We start from the raw sequence: 19,642 nt of genomic DNA on the forward strand, positions 1-19,642 counted from the left end.
TGGGGGTTTGAAGCAGAAGAACTCTCGGAACTGCCTGGAGCAGAAGAGTCAGAGGATATTTTGAGCAGTTTCCGAGGGAGAACCTAAAGGACCCTAAAAAGGCAGACTGAAAGGGGAACGAGATGCCAAAGGCTAACTCGGAAGGAGGCACAAAAGTAATGAAGAGAGGAGAAGCCCCTAGGCGGTGAGAAGAAGGTTGGCACTAACCTATATTGCTCTGGGGACCTGGGGAACGAGAAACGGGAGGCGCCTACGGCTCTAGAAGACGTTCACAAGAGCAGGCTCTCGAAGAGAAGACAGACACCAAGCGAAAACTCAAGAATGGAGTAGGACGCCTAAAGGGGGGAGGACGGGTTTAAATAGACCCTGGGATCCGGCGCCATAATGATCGCAAATCCCCCTGGCCGATCCGCATCCGACACGTGTCCCACTCCCCCTGGCAGACGGCCAAAAGCAGCTGACGGTTGGCAGGATCATAATTGCACCATACCTAGGCCAGTGTACCTGCAGAATTTTCGAAGCATCCCCTCGTACCGCTCCAATTCGAAAAGACTCTGGCACGCGCTCATTTAATGCCAAAATATCTGGAGGCGGCAGTGCGCAGGATTCGAAGGGACGGTTCCGGCTGTACCCATCTCTCTCTCTGTGTACTTCCTTCGCTTGAAATTCAAAATCGAAAGTAGGGGGACTGGTGTTGGGTATAAAATACCCACAGCCGAAATCCTCGATGGAATCGGCAACAGAACAGCTCCGCCCGGACTCCTACGGGAGCCGGGCTCCACCGCGACATCAGAGCAGCTCCGCCCGGACTCCTACGGGAGCCGGGCTCCACCGCCGACATCAGAACAGCTCCGCCCGGACTCCTACGGGAGCCAGGCTCTGCCGTCGACATCAGAACAGCTCCGCCCGGACTCCTACGGGAGCCGGGCTCCGTCGCCGACATCAGAACAGCTCCGCCGGACTCCTACGGGAGCCTGGCTCCGCCGCCGACATCAGAGCAGCTCCGCCCGGACTCCTACGGGAGCTGGGCTCCGCCACCGACATCAGAACAGCTCCGCCCAGACTCCTACGGGAGCTGGGCTCCGCCGCCGACATCAGAACAGCTCCGCCCGGACTCCTATGGGAGCCGGGCTCCGCCGCGACATCAGAGCAGCTCCGTCCGGACTCCTACGGGAGCCGGGCTCCGACGCGGACATCAGAACAGCTCCGCCCGGACTCCTACAGGAGCCGGGCTCCGTCACCGACATCAGAGCAGCTCCACCCGGACTCCTACGGGAGTCGGGCTCCACCGTCGACATCAGAACAGCTCCGCCCGGACTCCTACGGGAGCCGGGCTCCACCGCAACATCAGAGTAGCTCCGCCCGGACTCCTACGGGAGCCGGGCTCCACCGCCGACATCAGAATAGCTCCGCCCGGACTCCTACGGGAGCCGGGCTCCGCCGCCGACATCAGAGCAGCTTCGCCCGGACTCCTACGGGAGCCGGGCTCCGCCGCTGACATCAGAACAGCTCCGCCCGGACTCCTACGGGAGCCGGGCTCCACCGCCGACATCAGAATAGCTCCGTCCGGACTCCTACGGGAGCCGGGCTCCGCCGCGACATCAGAGCAGCTCCACCCGGACTCCTACGGGAGCCGAGCTCCGTCGCGACATCAGAGCAGCTCCGCTCGGACTCCTACGGGAGCCGGGCTCCACCGCCGACATCAGAACAGCTCCGCCCGGACTCCTACGAGAGTCGGGCTCCACCGCCGGCATCAGAACAGCTCCGCCCGGACTCCTACGGGAGCCGGGCTCCATCGCAACATCAGAACAGCTCCGCCCGGACTCCTACGGGAGTCGGGCTCCATCGCCGACATTAGAACAGCTCCGCCCGGACTCCTACGGGAGCCGGGCTCCGCCGTGACATCAGAGCAGCTCCGCCCGGACTCCTACGGGAGCCGGGCTCCGCCTCCGACATCGACTGCAGCACAGCTCCGCCCGGACTCCTACGGGAGCCAGGCCCCGCTCTCAGTATCAACTGCTGGTAAGCTCCGTCCGGACTCCTACGGGAGTCGGACTTCACCTCTAACTTTGACTGCTGGTAAGCTCTATCCGGACTCCTACGGGAGCCGGACTTCACCTCTAACTTTGATTGCAGAGGACTCCGCCCGGACTCCCACGGGAGCCGGGTTCCGCCCGCAACTTCAGCTCCGAGAGGGCTCCGCCCGGACTCCTATGGGAGCCAGGCTCCGCCTCCGACATCAGCTACAGAGCAGCTCCGTCCGGACTCCTACGGGAGCCGGGCTCCGCTTTCGACATCCCCTGCAGCACGGCTCCGCCCAGACTCCCACGGAAGTCAGACTCTGCCCACGGCCCCAGCCGCCAGGAGGACCTCTCCCGGACCTCTACAGAGGCCGGGCTCCGACCGACGCCGAGCTTCAATCAACAGATCCGCGCCCCCTGGCAAGCCACCAAAACGGCCACGACCCTGCTCCACTTCCTGTGACGGATTCCGCACAGCTCCATCATTCCCTGACAAGCCGCAGTAACCGTCGCCGCCCTGCTCCACTTCCTGCGGCGGATTCCGCACCGCTCCACCACCCCCTGGCAGGCCACGATAACGGCCACGAACCTGCTCCACCTCCTGCGACGGATACCGGGTGATTCTCCCATCCGCTGGCAAGTCACGACAACGGGCACTGCTCCACTCCCTGCAACTGATTCCACGTGGCGAGCTGCGGTGATGGCCACTATCCCACTCCACTACCTCTCGCAATAAATTCCCCTGACCACGGGCGGCCCACTACCAGACGGTTACAGGTGTCGCCATCAATCCGTTGCCCCCTCCGCCTGTAAAAGGGGGGACTCAGATACGTTATTCTCTAAGCTCATTTCTTATCTCAAAACTCTGCTAAATTCTCCGTTCGAGCACTCCATTCTTGTTGAGGCAGAGAACTGACTTGAGCGTCGGAGGGTCTTGCCGGAGCAACCCCACCTCCGATTTAGACTTCCCTTGCAGGTCCCGGCGGCGACCGCGGCTTCCCCGACTCTAGCTTCTCCGGCGCAAGCAGATTTTTGCACCAACAGATTAAGAGAATGTCATCCACATATAAAACAAGAAATACTATCACAGAATTATTAACCCACCTGTATATGCAGGATTTTTCTCCATTCTTAATGAAGCCATACGTTCTGATCACCTTATCAAAATGCATGTTCCAACTCTAAGATACCTATTTAAGTTCATAAATAAATCTCTGAAGCTTGCACACCTTAGACTCATCTGTGAATATGAAACTTTCGGGTTGTATCATATACACCTCTTCTTCCAGCTCATCATTTAAGAAGGCTGTTTTCACATCTTTTGCCAGATTTCATAGTCTAGATTACTGCTATCACAAGCATGATCCAAATAGATTTGAGCATTACTACAGGAGAAAAAGTCTCGTCATAGTTAATACCATAATGCTGACGGTAATCCTTGACAATCATATGGGCTTTATAGGTCTCTACCTTCCCGTCTGTGCCCCTCTTCCTTTTGATGATCCACTTATATCCTATGGGTTTTATCCCTTCAGATGAGTCAACCAATGTATATATATTGTTGATATTCATGGACTTCATTTTGAATTTCATAACTTCTAGTCACTTATTGGAGTCAGATCTCTGCATCGCATCCATATAGGTGATCGAATCCTCATTGTTCTCATCGAGTTCAACTGGATCACCATTTCAGACCAAAAAATCATAGTATCTATCTAGTTGACGTGGTACTCTACCAGATCTTCTTAAATATGTTTCTACAATAGGTTCTGGATTTAATCTAATCAAGTCCAACTCTATGAGTTTACTAGATTGTGTCAGTTCTTCTCCCAATCGAATTTCATCAAGTTCAATTTTTGAGGCATTAGTTCCTTCTCCAAGGAATTTTTTTTCTAGAAAGACCATCCTATTGCTGATGAATACCTTCTGTTCGTCAGCAAGATAGAAGTAATATCCCTTGGTCTCTTTTGGGTATCCTACAAATAGACACTTGTCAGACCTAGGTTCAAGCTTGTCAGTTTTCAAACATTTGACATAAGTCGGATATCTCCAAATCCTAAGGTGAGAGAGTGCTGGCTTATGCCCTGTCCACATCTCATGTGGGTTTTACTTATGAACTTACTCGAAATTTTATTTAAAATATAACAAATCAACTCAAGTGCATATCTCCAAAAAGAGATCAACAAACTTGCAAAGCCCATCATGGACTGAACCATGTCTAACAGGATTTGATTCCTCTTTTTCGATACACCATTATGCTATGATGTTCTAGGAGGGATCCATTGCGAGAGAATCTCATTCTCTTCTAAGTACGTTAGAAACTCGCTGGTGAGGTATTCTCCTTCTCGATCAAACTGAAAAGTTTTAATACTCTTTCCAATTTATTTTTCTACATCATTATGGAATCATTTGAATATTTCAAATAATTCTGACTTATGTGTCATTAAGTAGATGTGCCCATACCTCGATAGGTCGTCTGTAAATATAATAAAATAATAATATCCACTTCTAGCACTGGTGTTCATCAGTCTACATACATCAGTATGTATCAGACCTAGAACTTTACTGGCTCACTCATCTTTTCCAGTAAAAGGTGACTTGATCATTTTTTTAAGAAAACAGGACTCACAGATTGGAAGTGATTCACAATTATTGATTTTGAGAATTTTTTTGTGTCAATCTGTTTATTCTGTTTAAGAAAACAGGACTCACAGCAAATGTTCTTGTTAACATTACCTAACCTACAGTGCCAAAGGTAGACATTAGAGACATCACTAATTCGAGAACATTTGCTGGATGTGTATATTACACTAACAAGTTGTGACAATATGTAAATATCATTGTTCAGCATCCATTCATCACATAAACAGCATTCATAATGATATTAAAATTATTTTTTTATTAAAATTTTATAACTATATATGGCTTAAAGGCCTACAAAAATAATATTCAATAAAATAGAAGGACAAAAGTGACATTCACTAAGAATAATTACATTGGACTTGAATACAAGCTTAACAGTCCCTAACGCTAGAACTAAAACTGATCTTCTATCTCCAACATTAAAGAATCTTTTGTCTTCTTTAAATCTCCTACTGACCTGCAGACCCTGTAATGAATTGTAAATATTAAAAAGGCTTCTAATATCTACTACCCAGATAGTAGAATCACAAATTAAGAAATTACAAGGTATTATTATATAATTACCTTGTCCAGCAACAACTTGCTTCTTTCTTAGCCTGTTCGGATCCAAGGAGGCAATGTACTGAGGATAATTTCTCTTCTAGTAATCCTGCTTCTTGCAGTAGAAGCATTCTGTCTGACTCTGATTGGACTTAGATTTTTTAGTCTGACTGGGCTTGGGTGCCCCAGCACTTTGCACCCTTTTCTTGTTCTCTTGTTCTTCTTTTCTTTCTTAAAGGGTCGACATCCAGAAGAAGATCCTCCCACAACATTCACTGACTCCTTGTAGAGCTGGTGATCCTTCTCAAAGTTCTGCAGCAATCCCAACAAATCGTGATAGTTGATCGCAGGCTTTGTCATTCGAAAATGAGTAAGAAAAGGGAGGTAGGACTTGGGCAAAGAGTTCAGAAAGGCATCTTTCTCCAGCTGCTCATGTAAAAAAAAGTCGAGCATGTACAATACATGATCGATGACAATGCTCCTTTCCTCATTCAAGCATTGATGATAGCACAACTAGTCTTGTGCCTCTCAATATCATCGAGTGTGCCAAAAGATTTGTTCAATATTTGCAACATGTCCTGTGGCTGAGCATTCTCGAAACGATGGCTAAACTCATTATTCATTGCCGCCATCATAATACAACGAACCATAGTTCAGTCATTGAGCCACTTATGATAAGTGTCTCTGACCATGCTACGTGCATTCGAAGCTGACTCCTCGGATGTCGAATTTATCAACACATACAAGATCCGTTCATGCTCTATGACTATTTTGAGCTTTCGATACCAGCTATCAAAATTTGGTCCCATCAATTTATCATTATTTAATAGTGATCGGAGAGATAAGGTGGTGGCCATAACTACAAAAAAAATCAAAATCTAATTAGTATATAAATTGATTAAGCCTAAAAATATAGATTTTAGTCTAAAGATTCTTTCACTATTTTATTCGAATTAGTAGCCTCTACCTCCAATTCGAGGAATTACACTAATTCTTTAGTGGATACTAGAATCCACATGGACTGCACATGGATCCAAGTATGGCTCGGCCAACCTCTGTACACTCATGGGTAGGTTCTTAACCAATTATTTTATCAAATAATTTTTAGCATTTAATTTTGCCCTAGATATCTCTTCAGCAGGTGTGTGGCACCTCCACTAAAAGTTTTGGTTAGGTCCAACCAGTAACATGCCAGAATTTAGTGCATCTAACAAATGAATGATCAGGCCTGAGTGTGGCTCGGCCTACTTGACCATCATCAGAAAGACACAACTAAATCAACATATTATGAATGATAATTTCGACAGCCAGATGAGCACCAAGTGTGTGGTGCCTCCAATGATCATCTAAACTGTTGGACCCATTATCATCCAACTTAATGGGAGGCTATGATCTAGTTATCACTATAACTATTTCATTTTTAGGGATCTAACAATTTTAGAGAATTTAATTAGTGGAATTGAGAGATAAAAAAAGACTTGACCAGTTAATCTTAATCCTCCCATTGACTTCACCAAGTCAGATTAATGAAGATTAAGCATAAGCTGGTCCAGCCAACCAGTCATAAATCTCTTCACTGACTTCACCAAGTCATAAAGAGGACTCAAGATAGGTTGAACAAAGGGCACCTAAATTAGTCATACTGATTTTCTGGTTAGCATGGGTCAACCCCAATCATTAAGTGATCTAATCAAAATATGATTCACCATATTGGTCAGATAAGTGAGATCGATAGGAGGGATATGTCATTAACTCGACATAGATTCAATTTATGTAAGTAGCTCTCAATTAATGACCATCGATCAAAACTGCCATACTTATCTTAGACACCAACTGGTTAGTCATTTTTAATTTGATCAACTTATAGACTTGGGTTCGACCACGGAGCTACAATCAAAGTCCATATTGGTCTAATCAAAGATATGGACTTGACCAATTATAACTATTGAAATTGATCAAGGAAAGAAATTGATCCAATTAGAACTAACTTTTAATTAGATTTGATCAATTACTAATATGGTCTATTATCAATGATTTCTAACCCTAGATCTAACCCAGTTAAATGGACTTGACTCGAGCTAACCCATTAACCCATGAATTATAAAATTAATACCTTAGATCTTTGATTCTCAAATCTAGATCGCTTAATTCTCAATTAAATTTTGGACAGACATGAGTTCAGATTCGGTGTTTGAAAATAGCTTTCAATTTTGTAAAATATTTTTACAATCAATCATCTAATAATCAAAATATTAATTTTGGATCTAATATATATTATTTCAGATCTAAAATAAAGTTTTAAAATTTTTTTTATTGTTCATCATCATAAAAAAGATCATGCAGCACCCCTATACGCCATAGGAGATCCTATCGAATGGGTAAATAGAGTTGCAAAATCTTGATTTCTCCTATGATCGGATGGCTATGAAGATCTATCCCATCAGATTACTATAATACTAAAATTTTAAATTAATTATTTAGATTTAATTTAAATAATTAAAATTAAATTTTATAAAGATCAGCACAAACTAAGATAACCTATGCATTGTAAGGGGTAAATCTTACAGCAGGACAACCTTATATCAGTTTGTGCGATCAGATCTATAATTAATTTTAGATCTAAATATTATATATTATATATAATCTAAATTAAATTATAGATCTAAATACATATAATATCAGATTATATGCAAAAAAAATCATGTCATAAGAAACTGTGCTCTGATACCAATTGAAGAGAAAATGGATAGTTCAAAGCATATATTTTTAAAATTTTATAGCAAAAAATAAAAGATTAAATACTTTAATCTTTCAAATATACCTTTAATTAGATCTAAACTACCAATTAAGAATCTATGATATAAAAAATTTACATATAAAATATGATATAAAACATAAAACTTCATCAATCACATCGATGCCTTGAATCTGATCTAACCTTTAGATCACATCGGTTGAGCTCAGAACTCATCACCTTTTCATGGATTGATGATCTCTACTATTGATAGATATGATATGAAGCTCTCACTGATATCGAACAGTCACACAGGTCATCCGACCTCTACAGATCGTCCACTCGAAGCTTTGATTGCATCTTCCTTCACGGGAGTGCTAGCTCACGTCGAAGGCTCAGATGGCTGATCCAAGCTCCTTTCTTCAGATCTCCCAGACTCCTTCAAATTAGAAGATGAAACTTTATAAGGAGGTGATAGTGTGAGAGATTGAATAAGACTCACTCTTGTATTTTTCTTCTCACAAAATCTAGAGTTGAAACCTTAGACCCTACACCTCACATCCAACAGGAAGAACACTTTCTCTGTTTTTCATGCACGGAAGCCCAACCCACTCTCAACTTTTTACACCCCAACTCTTAGGTTTTTCATGCCAAAAATCATTACTAATCTCACACAAAATTGATCCCTCCTTAAGGGTGGCATCCCATGGAAGATAAGGATAAGGAAAAGGTAGTTTCGATTCAATTTCAAATATTGGTTGATCCTTATCATCAATTCAAATCAAATTTGAATTAAATTTTGAATCAAAATTTATCTTCTTCTTATAAACTCATAGAGGGGTTGACCAACATCAGAATGGTATAAAAAATCTCATGCAAAAATACTTTATGCATGGAGAAAAGTGATAGCGTGAAGAGAAGAGTCCAACTCAATTTGGACTCTAGATTTTCATTCAAATTCAAATCTATTTGAACTCAAATTTAAACCAATCAATTTTTAATTCAAAAAAATTAAGATGTAAATATGAAAAAGCTTTTGAGCATGAAAAAAATTCACAAAAAAAAAAAATTCTCACGTGAAGAATAAGAGGGCATAGATAAAGGAGGCACAAGGGATTTGAATTCGAATTATTTTCTCATCCAATTAGATTCTTAACCCAACCAAATTAGATTAGACCCAATTGGACCACTAAACTTAATCTAATTAGATAGTAAATAATTTTAATTAAATTTTAATCAAATCAAAAATTAATCGAGCTCAAGTCCTGATCAAATCTTGAATCAAACACCCTTAGTGACTACGTCATCTCATAACCTAATCGGGTCAAACCAAATTGAATCCAATTCAATTAGATTTGATCCAAACCTTAATGCTCAATCCAATTGAAATAATTAGTAATCTAATTACTAATCAATCTTCTTACAATTCACCAACAATTAGCAAATTAATTTATTAAATTTTTTGCACAGGATTAATCATCAATCGAATTGATTGTTTTATCCTAGAACGATTCTTAGTCATCGATCAGCCATATGATCAGTCAAAAATTTATTTTGAGTGTGACCTCATAAATTCAAATCTAAATCGATAGTATAAAAATAATCTTCCTATACCAATCAAAGTGATCATCTAGCAATGATACCCAATATCCGGATAGGTCGAAAGATTGTGAATCATCATTCAAGAATCTATTGGCATATGGTTACCATATAATTTATCTTTTTGATTCAAATGCTCAAGGTGACCTAGGGTTTAACTGTCAATCCTGATATGATCATCAACTTTGTATTTTAATTTTTAAAATTCATCACATGGATTATCTCAATCGAGATTTTACTGAATTGAAACACACTGATACATTAACTCCTACTTATTCGAAGGGGTCAATTCCATCTTGACTCACATATCGACTTCTCAAGTACTTAACTGTACCCAAAAATTTTTTATCACTGAACTAAAAATTTAGATAGTCCGGCATCAAAGCACAGTGAGTTGCTTGCAAGTCACCATGGTGATCTCAAGTCAGAGAGACACTTATACCCATATCCTTTGCGAGCTACTCTTGACAGCAAAGTACTCAGTAGTTGGTCACATTCAGTAAGATATACTCCTACATCTCACTTGCATGCCATGCTAGTGTCTCCACACTCCTTGGTTAAGAGGACAACCAACATCTATGGCACACAATGACCTATATTTGATATAGCTGTCATCCTAATAATAGTATATCATTTGGTCGTGAACTTAAGGTTTAAGGACTAAACGATATATCCTCCTATATCGAATCAAATAGTCCTAAGGACTTCATCACATAACATGAGTTCAAAATAAGATGTACACAGTGATGAGAAAATCAAATAATATTTATTAATTCAATAATTCATATACAATTACAATAATAAGCTCAACCATCAACAGACTGATGATTGGCTTTGGGACATAATTCCCAATAGTTTTTACATTCATCTATCAGATTTTATAATCATAGTAAGCTATAACAACAAACAATGTGCGGATAAATTTTAGCATAGCTACAGATAAAAGAATATTATGATAGTCAATCCTTCGCACTGACTATAATTTTTCATAACCAGCCTTGCCTTATATGTCTCTACCTTACCATCAGCACTTATTTTTCTTTTATAAATCCATTTACATCCAATGGAAACTATTTTGTCTGGTGAATCTACTAAGGACCATACTTGGTTTAAGTGCATTAAGTCAATTTCTGACTCCATTGCATCTAACTATTTTTTAAAATCGATATCAGATATTACCTCATCAAAAGTACTAGGATCATCACCATGACCCCCATCTCCCACAAGGAATGCTTTCTCTATATCTTCTTTCAGTATACCCATGTATCTTTTAGGAGGATGGGAGATTATACCTGATCTATGAGGTGAAAGTGAAATATTAATTACTGGCTCATCATTGATAATTTTTTGAGGATCTATAACTCGTCGCTCTTCGAAGATATTCTCATCAAGCTCAATTAACCTCTCACTACCATCATCCTAGATAAACTATTTTTTCTATAAATGGGGCATTGCGATTCACAATCACATTATCGTCATGTGAAAAGTAAAAGAAGTATCCAATGAATTTCTTGAGATATCCTATAAATCGAGCTACAACTGATCTATCCTCTAACTTGTCAGCTTTCTATTTTTTAATATAGACTGGACATCTCCAAGTCTTAAGATAACTTAGACTCGACTTCTTACCATACCATACAATTGATCTATCCTCTAACTTGTCAGCTTTCTATTTTTTAACATAGGCTGGACATCTCCAAGTCTTAAGATAACTCAGACTCGATTTTTTACCATACCATATATCATATGGTATGGCAAGAACATACTTAGAAGGAACCCTATGCATCACGGTAAGTAAGGCATGTTCTCAAAGATATATGGATAAATTAGTGAAGCTCATCATGGATCGAACCATATCCAATAGGATCCTATTTCTCCTTTCGGATATCCCATTGAGTTGAGGTATATCGAGAAGAGTCCATTGAGAGACAATGTTGTTCTCCTTAAGATATTCTAAAAATTCAGCACTCAGGTATTTTCCTCCTCGATCTAATTGAAGAATTTTGATGAGTTTATCTGTTTGCTTCTCTATCTTTTGTCTGAATTCTCTGAATCTTTCAAAGGTATCAGACTTATGTTTCATAAGAAATACATATTCATATCATGACAGATCATCAATAAAGGTAATGAAGTAGCTATAACCATCTCTGTCCTGTACATCAAATGAGCCACACACATCGATGTGTACCAGGGCTAGTAACGTAGTGACTCTTTCTTCCTATCCCACAAAGGATAACCTAGTCATTTTTTCTTGAAAGCATGATTCACAGACTGGAATCAACTCAGATTTAACTAAGTCAAGGATCCCATCCTTTCCTAGTTTGTTTATCTTATCCTCTCCAATATGACCAAACCTATGGTGCCACAAGTACTTATGGTTAAACTTATCTCTGGATCTCTTTTGGCCTACAGCACTCACTACTTGCTCATTTAAGTTTATATTATTATCAATATGCAAGTGATAAAGATTGTCAATTAAAAGATCAGATGCAACCAATTTATTTCATAAATAAATAAAACAAATATCTTTATTAAACTAAAAAATAAATCCATCCTGTGCTAGTACAGAGACCAAAATCTAATTTTAACAACTACAAGAATAAATAACAGTCTTTTAAATCTAATATAAAGCCTGACGGTAATTGAAGAGGATAGATTCCAATGGCTTCTGCAGCAACTCTTGCTCCATTATCGATTCGAAGGATCATGTCATCTTCCCTCAACCTTCTATTTTCTATTAGATCCTATATTGAAGTACATATATGAGCACTAGAATCAGAGTCCAATATCCAACTAGAAGTAGAAAAAATCATTAGGTTAGATTCTATTATGAGCAAATCTCAGAAGGTTGATCATCTTTTTTCATCTTCAGGCTCTCCAGGTAAAACGAATAGTTTCTTTTCCAGTGGCCATTGGAGTTACAGTGGAAACACTTTCCTTTCTCCATAGCTTTTTTTGGACTGTCTTTCTTAGGCTTGCTCTCCTTCTTCTGCTTCTTTGTAGGCTTATTCTTTTTCTTTTCTTGAGACTTTTTCTTAGAAGGTGCCCACTCAACAGTAAGGACAGAGTCCCTTAAACTTTTCAAGGTATCCTCAGCAATGATCAGCATATTAACCAATTCAAATAAGTTACAGTTCAATTTGTTCATATGGTAATTGACGATAAACTATCCAAACGAACTGGTCAGAGATTGGAGGATCAAATCGACCTTTAATTTTCTCTGCATGTTAAGCCCGAGCCTCTCAAGATCCTTGATCATAGTCATACAATAATCGTGGACTGAATGTCCGTCATGCATCTTCATATTGAACAACCACTTGGATAACTCAAAGTGCACTGTCCGACTCTACTCACCGTACAACTCTAATAGGTGAGTGATCATGGCATGAGTAGTGGGCATGTGCTTATGCTGGCTCTGCAACTCATTTGATATGGAAGCCAGCATATAGCACGTCACCCTAAGGTCATCATCCATCCACTTATCTAGAGCAGCTCTTTGCTCTGCCATAAGATGGTCTGATAAGGCTGGAGCATCTTGGTCAAGTATATATCCAATCTTTTTGAATGTCAGGACTATCCTGAGATTTTTGAGCCAGTCCTTATAATTTGTACCGATCAGTCGGTTGGTTTCAAGGATGCAGACTAGTGGATTAGAGGCCGACATTGTTTATCTGCGAGAGTAGAGATTCTAGTTAGACATTTGTGCTTAAAATTTATATTTACTCTAGAGATTTTTAGATGCAAATAGACTCCCACTATCTTTTCAGATTTTGACACTTTTTGGATGGAAAATAAAAATCCGACATGACCAATGCAAGGTTTCTAGTGGGTACTGCAGTCCCACCGATGTCGTGCATCTCACCTAACAGTTATTGATAACACGTATATCGATACATGGATAACTCTTTATCCAGATGCTTTTCTAAGTATATTGTAGTGACTTGATCTCTAAGTTTTGAGAGCTCAGATAACACATATTGCCCCATTCCTTAGTTAAGCCTGACTACCATTCACAAGCAGGTGTGAAACCGTCATTGAGTCCCTTAGATAACACATATTGGGCCCAACCCTATCTTCACCTTGGAGCAACTCTTTGCAAGTAGAATGGTTGCATATTTTTGATACAACTGAACTACTGTAACCAGTCAAAAATAGTCAACATCAATACCACATCCGTACTTCTACAATGGTGGAAGACCATAAGGCTTAATATTAATTAATAAGATTTAGGTTAGGTCTCATCTAATCAGTCATCATATGATTGATCTAATTGGCATGGGCTAAATCAAAATATCTTAGCAACTAATGAACCCAATCATCCAATTGCTAGGTAAGTGAGATCAGCGAGACGGTACGTCATTAACTCACCATAGGCAAAATTATCTAGGTGAGTGACTTCCCTATTAAAAACCATCAATTGAGACTTATCTTAGACACCAAATGGCCTATTGGTTTTAATTAGTCAATTTAGATGAATTGGATTCAAGCCATAAAGCTAGATTAGGTCCTTATGTTGACTCGATTCTACATATAGGATTTAATCAATTCAATCTACAATACTTGTAGAATCATAAACTCAATTGATATAACTCAAATCAATATTTGACTCAGTTTAATCAATAGCTACATCGATTTCAATCCAATATATGATCTAATTATAACCTAAGATGTAATTTATTGATCTAATGCAAAACTACTCATGCCCAACAATTCATGCATATACTAATTTTAGATCATTAAAATAAAATTCAGATCTAAATTTGTTGCACAAAAATAAGTTTTTGATTCTCAAATACTTTCAGAACATGCACGCAATAATATATCATATCCATGAAAAGTTTCAAATTTTTTAAAAATTAATTTTAGAACTAAATATACCATCATATATCGCATATATAAAAAATTTAGATCATAAAAATTTATTCTAACCTATGCATGCTTTTATATATCGTATATATGAATAAAATTTTGATCTAAAATACTTTTTAAATCTGAACATAAATATATATATCTCATGTATAAACTAAAATCAAAATTTTAAAAATAATTTTTAAAACTGTTATGCTACTTTCACATATATGAATGTGGCTCTAATACCACTGTTGGATTTTCTATAGATGCTAATGCATGTGGATTTTAAAATTTTTTTAAATCCAAAATATAGCAATTAGATTAAAATATTTTTAATTTAAGCATGCATTCATCATATGAAAGCACCTATGGATCCAGTTCATATGCTGAAATTAAAATAAACTAATTTTAGGATGAATGAATGAAAGCTTATAATTAGTTCACATACCTAAATCACTTTTTCTTTGCTTCAAATCTGTAATTGGAGTTGAATCCAATTCAATCCTTAGATCTGAGGTTGAATAGATTCTAAATCAGCAGCACAAGCATCCTATCTCTGTGGATATCTATAGGACCAACCTAGATAGGCTCTTCTTAATCCTGCTTGCTTGAACCAAAAGTCTGAATAGGCTTGAACCAAGCCTGGATAGGCTTGAAATTGTGAACCCTTTTAATCTTTCTTTCTTGATTCTTGAAGAAATCAAGAACCTTTCTTGATCTCTTAACTAATCAAGAAGAAGAATAATCAAGAAGTGGTTGAAGCTAACTTCCAACAACTTGAGAGGAAGAAGATGAAACTAAACAACAACTTGGCACCAACCAATTGACACCAAAAAAATATTGCCGCCCACCTCTCTAAAAGCTCCAACAAAGAGATGCCAAGAGAGAGAGGGCGTGGGCTAGAGAAAGGAAGGAGAGGAGAGGTGATGGGCATAGTAAAGGTGGCGGCAAGAAAGAGAGGAAGTGAGATCATAAGAGGAGTAAGGTTAAGGTCCTTTATATAGACAACATAAAGGTGTCCTAATCAAATTAGGATCCCTCCTCCTAATCATATTAGAAGTCCTAGCTTAAATATACTTGGATCAAATAAATGGGGTGCCACCCATAACTCACCCACACTCACACCTAATGCTAGGCATCCCATCATAAGAAATCCAATAAAAAGTCTCAAATCAGCCCATATGGTTTCATAAATTCACTTCAAGGGTTCTTAATGAATAAAATCAAGATACTCTTTTTTGATTTAATTCAAGCCATAAATTAAACATCCAACTATTGGATCTTATTGAATCAAATTCAATTAGGTTCAAATCAAGTATAGGAATTGGTTAATACTTATCATATAAGCAAACCAACTACAAGAGAAATTGGATTCATCCAGGTGCTAGCAAGGTTCACATGAACCCAATAGGATTTCTCTAAATCCATATAAATTGATACTTTATAAGCTCAATTATTAATCAATCCAGATCTTCTCTCTTTATATGTAATTTTACAGGTTTAATTCTATCTGGTAGTGAAACATACCATGATCTCTATCATAGGTATCCTTGAAACCCCTTTCAATGGATCAAAATAATTTCACTCTAACTCGACAAGGATCATTGATCCAAAATGATCCTATTAAACTCTCACAATCCATCAGTGATATCTATCAATATATAATGGCAATATAGTAGAACCAAAATAGAATCTCTAGGTGTAGTTAATGTATGATACAGTCCCTCTATCATGAGTCCCGACTAGATGGCAGGTCATAGATAAATCGTCAAACCTCATCATCAATCATATGATAGATGTGATTAGCTCAAGTTCAATAGTGATTTTAAATAAAAACTCTTTTTTATGAATCACACTATTATGGCCATAGACTTGTAGACTTAGCTTCTCAAATCTCATAAGACTACTCCTCTCTATCAAGGTCAATAGATCCTATATAGATGCACACGTTGCTCACATAGCTCAACCAACTGAAGACAACATCCACTACAAAAACTCATGATCGAGTGAATATTTATATATAGTCAAACTACAATATCTTACTATGAGCAACTATAACACCACAGGTCAAAAGATCAGTCACATAACTACAGCATCGAGATAATCACTGACGATCGAATAGAAATTTATATAATCTCTCATATGATCATGCTCAGTACAAGTTATTCTCTAACAATTATCTGTACTTTTCGCTTAGTATCTCTACACTGTAGATTAAAGACTTATCTATCTCAAAAGAAGTGAACTGTACATCAGTCTATCTGGATGGATCACCATCTCTATGACTATCTTATGATCAGAAATAATTTAGGAATCGATCATATATGCCTCTAATTCTCAATACTTGATAATATGTATCATAACATCAATTTCAAGAATGATTCAAAGATACATAACACTTAAATAAAAAATAAAAATTTATCCTTTATTGATTAAATCAATAGTTTAAGTACAAATATATGTCATAAAATAAAAATATGTCAGTCAATAATTGACTTCTAGGAGATACTTCTAACATCTCTTAGGTAATAATTGTATCATTCTGTTTAAGTGTCGATGGTTTGATACCAATAATTGTATGAAGGTTAATCCAAGACACAGGCTTATTGAAATCAAACATGGATTAAAAAGCATATGTCAATGACCCCTTTATGCTAGCCCAATAAGCTGCTCAAGTGTATTATACTCTTTTTCCATCAAGAAAGAAAGAAAGGAAGGATTGATGGGCTGTATGTAAGGTTAAGTCTCGAGCCATTCATTATGCACTTGAAGAAGAAGAAGAGCTCCAATTATCAGAATATTTTTAGAAAGATGAAATATTAGGATTTCATTGGTCTTCACTAGATGCCGAGCTGGATGCTCCAAAAATTCTCGTGCATGATGGCCAACATAAGAAGGTAAATCCAATTGATTTTATTTTAAAGGACAATCCTATCCAAGAAGGGAAAGAAGAGGAAGAAGAAGAACTAAAAGAAGAGGAAGAGATGGAAGAAGTGGTAGAAGAGAAAGAATTCGAAGAAAAATTCGAAGGGTACCAGATATCTAAAGAGGCTAATGAGTAGTGCTAAGTATATAATCTTTGAATCATTTTAAATCTTGCATGGCCATCCATACTTCTATAATTAATTTGGTGAATCTATTTATTTTTATTTTTAAAGATTATGCATCAAGTCTTCCAGAGGTCAGAGCTGTGCTAGCGGAGGACAGAGCTCTCGAAGAGAGAGCGATCATGCTATTAGATGTATGTCCTAGAAGTTAATTATTAGCTAACATATTTTTATTCTATGATACATATTTATACTTAAACTATTGATTTAATCAATAAAGGATAAGTTTTCATTTTTCATTCAAGTATTATGTATCCTTAAATCATCCTTGAAATTGATGCTATGATACATATTCTCAAGTATTAAGAATTAGAGGAATGTATGATCAATTCCTAAATTGCTCCTAATTATAGGATAGTCATAAGGGACGGTGATCCATTCAGATAGACCGACATACGGTTCGCTTCTTTTAGGATAGATGAGTCTTTAGTCTACAGTATGAAGATATTAAGCAGAAGTGCAGATAATTATTAGAGAATAACTTATACTGAGTGTAACCATACAAGAGATCATATAGATTTCTATTCGATCATCAGTGATTATCTCGATGCTGTAGTTGTATGACTGATCCTTTGATCTGTGGTATCATAATTGCTCATAGTAAGACTGCTATAGTTTGACTACACATAAACATTAACTCGATCGTGAGTTTTTATAGTAGATGTTGGCTTTAGTTGGTTGAGCTGTGCGAGCAATGTGTGTTTCTATATAGGATCTATCGATCTTGATAGAGAGGAATAGTCCTATAAGATTTGAGAAGCTGAGTCCATAAGTTTATAACCATAGTAGTGTGATTAATGAAAAGAAATTTTTATTTGAAATCACTATTGGACTTGAGCTAATCACATCTATCATATGACTGATGATGAGGTTTGATGATTTATCCATGACTTGTCATCTAGCTGGAACTCACGATAGAGAGACTGTATCATATATTAACTATCCCTAGAGATTCTATTTTGATCCTATTGGGTTATCACTACGTATTGCTAGATGTCACTGATGGATTGTGAGAGCTCAATAGGATCATTTTGGATCAATGATCCTTGTCGAGTTAGAGTGAAATTATTCTGACCCACTGAAAAGAGTTTTAGTAATACCTATGATAGAAATCATAGTATGTCTCACTACTAGACAAAATTAAATCTATAAGATCACGGATAAAGGAAGAAGATCTAGATTGGTTAATAATTGGACTTATGAAGTATCAATTTATATAGATTTAGAAAAATCCTATTGGGTTCATGTTAACCTTGCTAGCACTTGAGTGAACCCAATTCCTCTTATAATTAGTTTGCTTATATGATAAGCATTAACTAATTCCTACACTTGATTTGAACCTAATTGAATTTTATTCAATAAGATCCAATGGTTGGATATTTAATTTATGACTTGGATTAAATCAAAAAAGAGTTTTTTGATTTTATTCATTAAGAACCCTTGAAGTGAATTAATGAAACCATGTGGGCTGATTTGAGACTTTTTATTAGGTCCCATATGATAGGACACCTAGCAATGGGTGTGAGTGTGGGTGAGTTATGGGTGGCATCCCATTTACTTGATCCAAGTATATTTAAACTAGGACTTCTAATATAATTAGGAGGAGAAATCTTAATTTGATTAGGACACTCTTATGTTGTCTATATAAAGGATCCTAGCCTTACTTCTCTCAAAATCTCATTTCCTCCCTTCCTTGCCGCCACCTTTACTATGCCCATCACCTCCCCTCTCCTTCCTCTCTCTAGCTCATGCCCTCTCTCTCTCTTGGCATCCCCTTGTTGGAGCTTTTAGAGAGGTGGGTGGCAACATTGTTTTGGTGTCAATTGGTTGGCACCAAGTTGTTGTTTGGTTTCATCTTCTTTCTCTCAAGTTGTTGGGAGTTAGTTACAATCACTTCTTGATTATTGTTCTTCTTGATTAGTTAAGGGATCAAAAAAGATTTTTGATTTCTTCAAGGATCAAAAAAGGTTCTTGGTTTCTTCAAGAATCAAGAAAGAAAGATCAAAAGGGTTCACAATTTCAAGCCTATCTAGGCTTGGTTCAAGCCTATTCAGTCTTTTAGTTTAGAAAAGCAGAATTATAAGGAGCCTATCCAGATCGATCCTGTGGATATCCGTAGAAGCAGAATATTTGTGCTGCTAATTTAG

This window comes from Elaeis guineensis, chromosome 3 (assembly GCF_000442705.2).
Source record: "Elaeis guineensis isolate ETL-2024a chromosome 3, EG11, whole genome shotgun sequence".
Taxonomy (NCBI): Eukaryota; Viridiplantae; Streptophyta; class Magnoliopsida; order Arecales; family Arecaceae; genus Elaeis; species Elaeis guineensis.